The following is a 5,632-nucleotide window of genomic DNA, read 5'->3' as shown; positions in this document are numbered from 1 at the left end:
TCAGCAGAGGCGTGAGGCCTCCCGGCACCGGGATCAGTGTGACAGGGGGTAGCACCTAAACCCCCTGATCGCCCTGTGGCTCTGTGTGTGACAGGGGGCAGTGTCCCAACTCCCCTATCAGGAGTTGAGTGACAGGGGGAGCTCCCCAACCCCCTGATCGACCCTGCTTTGTGCATGACAGGGGGTAGCACCGCAACCTCCCCATCGACCCTGCCATGAGTGTGACAGGGTGCTGTGCACCAACCCCCCAACTGGCCCTACCCTGAGCATGACTGAGGGTGGCATCGCAACCTCCCAATCCGCCCTGATCTGTGCATGACAGGGGGTGGTGCCCCAACTCCCCAATCAGCCATGCTCTGAGCCCGACCAGGGGCTGCACCTAGGGATTGGGCCTGCCCTCTGCCACCCGGGAGCAGGCCTAAGCCAGCAGGTCGTTATCTCCCAAGGGGTCCCAGACTGTGAGATGGCACAGGCCGGGCTGAGGGATTCCCTCCCTCCCCCCAAAGTGCACAAATGTTTGTGCACCGGGCCTCTAGTATTAACTAACTGGTAATCTTTATTAATATGTCATCAATTTTAGTCACTTTCAGAAGCCCACGTTGCATTTAGTTATCATATACCCTTAACCTCCTAGCAATGACAGTTTTTCATTCTTGCCTTCTTTAGTTTTTCATGACCTTAACACTTCTGAAGAATATTAATCAGATATTTTATAGAATATTCCTCAATTTGGATTTGTCTGATATCTTTTCACAATTAGATCAAAGTGTCTTGTATTTAAGAATACCACAGAAATGAGTACTCTTCTAAGCACATCAAATCAGGAGCATATGATATCCATATGTATTACTAGTGATATTTATATTTTTATTAAAGTATAGTTGACATATAATACTGTATAAATTTCAAGTGTAGAACAGAGTAATTCAACATTTATATACCTTAAAAAGTGATCACTGCAATAAATCTAGTAACTATCTGTCACTGCACAAAATTATTACAGTACTATTGACTATATTATTGTACATTACATCCCATGATTTATGTATTTTACAACTGAAAATCTGTATGTCTTATTCCTTTTACCCATTTCACTTATTTCATCTATTTCCCTTTACTTTGATAACCATTAGTTTGTTCTTTGTATTTATGGGTCTGTTTCTGTTTTGTTCTGACCTAATTATTATTTATATTTCTTTTTAAAAGTTCTTTAGCAGTTGTTCTAGGGATTAAAATATTATTCTTTAATTAATTAGAGTTGACTTTAAAATAATACTGTAACAATTTACTTCTAGTATAAGCATCTACTAACAGTAAATCACCAATCCTCCCCTCTCATTATTTGTGCTAATATTGTCATATGTTTCACTTGTACAAACCCAGAATCAATTGCCACTCTTTTTTTCGATGAATAATGGTGGTAAAAATAATGAAAAATAATACTTATATTTAACCTTTATTTTCAAGATGTTTAGCACTCTTCACCTCTCTGAAAATACACATTTCTACATGGTATCATAGTCTCTGTCTGAATAACTTCCTTAACATTTCTTATAATACAGTTGTCCTGGACATATATTCAGTTTCTGTTTGTCTGCAAAAGTCCTTAATTCTCCTTTATTTTTAAGAATAGTTTGCTGTGTAAAGAATTCCAGATTGATTATTTTTTTCAACAGCACTTTAAATATCTCACCATCCTTTTCTGAATTATATAATTTCTAATGAGGTTTGCTATTCTTCTTACTCTTCAAGTTTTTTTCTTCTACATTTTCCTTCTTTCTCCTATATTTTCATTACACATGTGTTAGACCGTTTTAAATTGTCCCACAGCTCTTAGATGTTATATTTGTTTTTCTTTAATTTTGTTTTTCTATTTGTGTTTCACTTTGAATAATTTCTATAGACCTATTTTCAAGCTCACTAATTCTTTCCTTGTCTATGTCTAGTCTACTGATAACCCAAAGCAGCCATTAACTCTCTTACCATAATTTTGCCTATGATTTTGATTTATTTCTTAGAGTTTTCATCTCTCTGATGAAACTCCCCAGTTGTTTATGATTTTATTTGCCTTTTTTTACTAGAGATATTTGTTATGCCCAGATTTCAAGATCCCCCAAGACAGACCACTAGGGAGCCGAGTCCAATGCAAAAGCATAGAGTCATTTATTCAAGCCCGGGACTTGGTCCCCCTCCCCCCACCCCGCCTCCAATACTGGATGCAAGAGAGAGCCCCGAATCCCAAGGGAACAAAGAATTTATAGGGCTTGGGGTCGGGGGTTGGGGGCAGACTCTGACCACTGATTTGGCCGATTCCAGTTGGTTGAGTGAGGGCCGGGGGCTAGTGATGCAAGGGCAGGGTGCAGCTAGGGTCTGATTACACAAAGACAGGGGGGTGGCTTAGAATACTCTTAGGGGATAAGGACACAGCTATCAGGCCTGTTCTGTCCTTTCAATATTCACATAATAATCATAGTAATTCTAAATTTCCTGTCTGATATTTCCAACATCTGGATCATATTTGTGTCTTGACAATGAGCATGGATTTTTTTCTTGATTTTCTGTTCTCTTAAAATATTCTTAAATTATTAGTTAAAAATGGGATATTGTATGTAGGACAGGAGTAACAGAGGTAAGTATTATTTATATCTGCAAATTATCAAGGCTTTTCTTTTGTACATGCATATTCATAGAATCTTTAATCATAACTGTCAAAACTTAGAAGCAACCAAGAGGTCCTTCAGTATTTGAATGGATAAATATAAATATTCCAGACAATGGAATATTATTTAACACTTAAAAGAAATGAACAGACAAGCCATGAAATGACATGAAGAAAACTTAAGGGCATATTACTAAGTGAAAGGGGTCAATATGTAAAGGCTACATACTGTATGATTCTGATTATGGTACATTTTGGAAATGGCAAAACCATGGAGACAGTGAAAAGGTCAGGGGTTGCCAGAGATCAGGAAAGAGGGAAGAATGAATAAGTAGAGCACAGAGAATGTTTAAGACAATGGAACTATTCTGCATGAAAATATAGGGATAGATATAGGCCATTATACATTTGTCCAAACCCATAGAATGCTCAACATCAAGAGTGAACTCTAATGTAAACCATGGACTTTTGATAATAATGATTTGTCAGTGTAACTTTATGAATTATAACAAATGTACTACTTTGATGCAGAATGTTGATAGTGGGAAAGACTGTGTGCATGCATGAGAGTAAGGGCTGTATGGGAACTCTGTGTATTTTTATGTGAACCTAAAAGTGCCCTGACAAACAAAGTTTATTTAAAAGGAAAGATGCCCAGCTGGTGTAGCTCAGTGGTTGAGTGTCAACCCATGAACCAAGAGGTCATGCCCGGGTTGTGTGCTCCATCCCCAGTACAGTATGTGCAAAAGGTAGCCAATCAATGTTTCTCTCTCATTTATGTTTCACTCTCTATATCCCTCTCCCTTCCTCTCTCTCTAAAAAAATCAATAAAAACATATTTGAACAAAAGTAAAAGGGAATAAAATGTAATACATTTTGTATTTAAGAATACCACAGAAACAAACTTGAACAAAAGTAAAAGGGAATAAAATGTAATACCTAGGTTCAAAAATCTAAACAAACTTTATGGCAACCCTTATATTTTCCTAAAATCTATAGATATAAAAGCCTAAGCGACCATTATGACCAAACAACTGAAACAACCAGAACAACCAGTCAATCAGTTGCTATGGCATGCCCATATAAAAGCCTAAGCGACCATTATGACCAAACTGAAACAACCAGAACGACCAGTCAATCAGTTGCTATAACATGCCCTGACCACCGGGAGCAGATGCTCAACACAGGAGCTCCCCCCATAACCACTTCCCCCACAGCCGGCTGGCCTTCCTCCCCCTCCCCGATTGGCCCCAGTGGGGGGCCAGCTGGCCAACCTCCCAGGGCCCCTCTACCCAGCCATCCAGCCCCCCAATAGACCTCCATTACTGGCCAGGCAGTGGGACCCCACCAGTGCATGAATTTGTGCACCGGGCCTCTAGTACATTATAAAAATGGAAAATAAAAATGTGGGAAAACTGATAATTACCTGAACAAAAACCATGTAGCCAGGAAAATGTAAAATATTCTTGGAGAGTGTGAAATAGGCAGTAAGTGAAAACATCTCACCTTCCAGGAATGTTGGAAACAATGCCAGAAAAGCAGGCAAATTAGACCAGATGTATGCAGTCACCAAACCACATGGGAATGTTTAATATCAATCAGCTGAGTAATTCAAATTCAGAGGCCATAAAATATAAAAATAAAAATGCTGTGTAGGAGAGTGATATGAAGAAGGTAGTTCTTTAAAAAGATGTGTCTAGGGGTTTGTTTGGGACAAATTGTAGGTAAGAGAAACCAGAAACAAGGAAATAAAATATAAATTATTATAATAGTCTAGGATTAAGGATCTCAAGGCCTAAATTAAGATGTTAACAATAAAAATGGAGGGGCAGGGGGAGATGGGAAAAACTTAGAAAATGTTGTCGAGAAAGACTGTATAAGAGGGGTTGACTGATTTGATGAGAATTATGAAGGGAAAGGAGAAATTGAATATGCAAGGATTCAAGCTATGATAATTGTGGCTCAATTTTCTCACCAGAATCTTCAATCCCTCCCTTTTCAAGAGCTTTCTCCTCTCTGCTTTTAAACTTGCTCAGGCTTGAATTAGCATAAATGTTTGGAAAAGGTAAAAAACATTTATCCTCAACATGTTCCTGAGGTCAACCATTTCTGAAATACGAACCTGTTCACCAGCCAAAACTCAATTTGTATTCAAACTGTGGTTTTATACACTCAGTCCAAACATGACAGATGTTGGAATCAATTGGTTTTCAAGTCTTGTGTGTTATTTTTTTGTCAGCTTCAATAAACAAAATATTCTTAAATTATCTTCTGTCAAATACATTTACCAAATCTTTGCAATGCATAATGACCTTTATAAAGTTAATTAAAAATTAAACTCTTGGGTTTTGAGAGCTAAAAGTAAAAAGTAATTTTAAAAAAAAAGAGGATTGGGGAGACTTTAAAATGCACAAAAGAGTATACCAAAAAAAATAAATAAACAAACAAAAGAAACGCCCCCCCCCAACACACACACACACACACACACACACACACACGAAAAGCATTTTGTTGTAGTCCCTCTAAAATTATTTTCTAACATTTTTACTTAAGGTCCCAAACTATTTTTAAAGTTTTAATCCTAAAATTTTATTAGACTCATAAATTACATAGAAAAGTTTGACATTTTTATAATATTCTATTCTAATTCAATAATCCTATCTAATAATAGACAAACATGGTAATTAACCATACCTCCGACACGCTTCCCATTGGCTAATCAGGGCGGTAGGCAAATTAACTGCCAACCAAGATGGCGGCTGGCAGCCAGGCAGCTGAAGCAAACAGGAGGCTTGCTTGCTCCAGTTATGGAGGCACCAAGGTTCCATCGCCTGCAGCAGCCCAGCTCTGAGCCCGAAAGCAACAATGTTTCAATTATAGAAGCTAAACAAACCCAGATACCTGCTTCCAGCCAGCCACGGCTCAGAGCTGGGAGTGCTGGTGATGGCAACAATGTTTCATTTATAGATGGTA

The sequence above is a fragment of the Myotis davidii genome, unplaced genomic scaffold (genome assembly GCF_000327345.1).
Source record: "Myotis davidii unplaced genomic scaffold, ASM32734v1 scaffold656, whole genome shotgun sequence".
NCBI lineage: Eukaryota > Metazoa > Chordata > Mammalia > Chiroptera > Vespertilionidae > Myotis > Myotis davidii.
The sequence above is the reverse complement of the archived record's forward strand: the minus strand, read 5'-3'. Positions refer to the sequence as shown.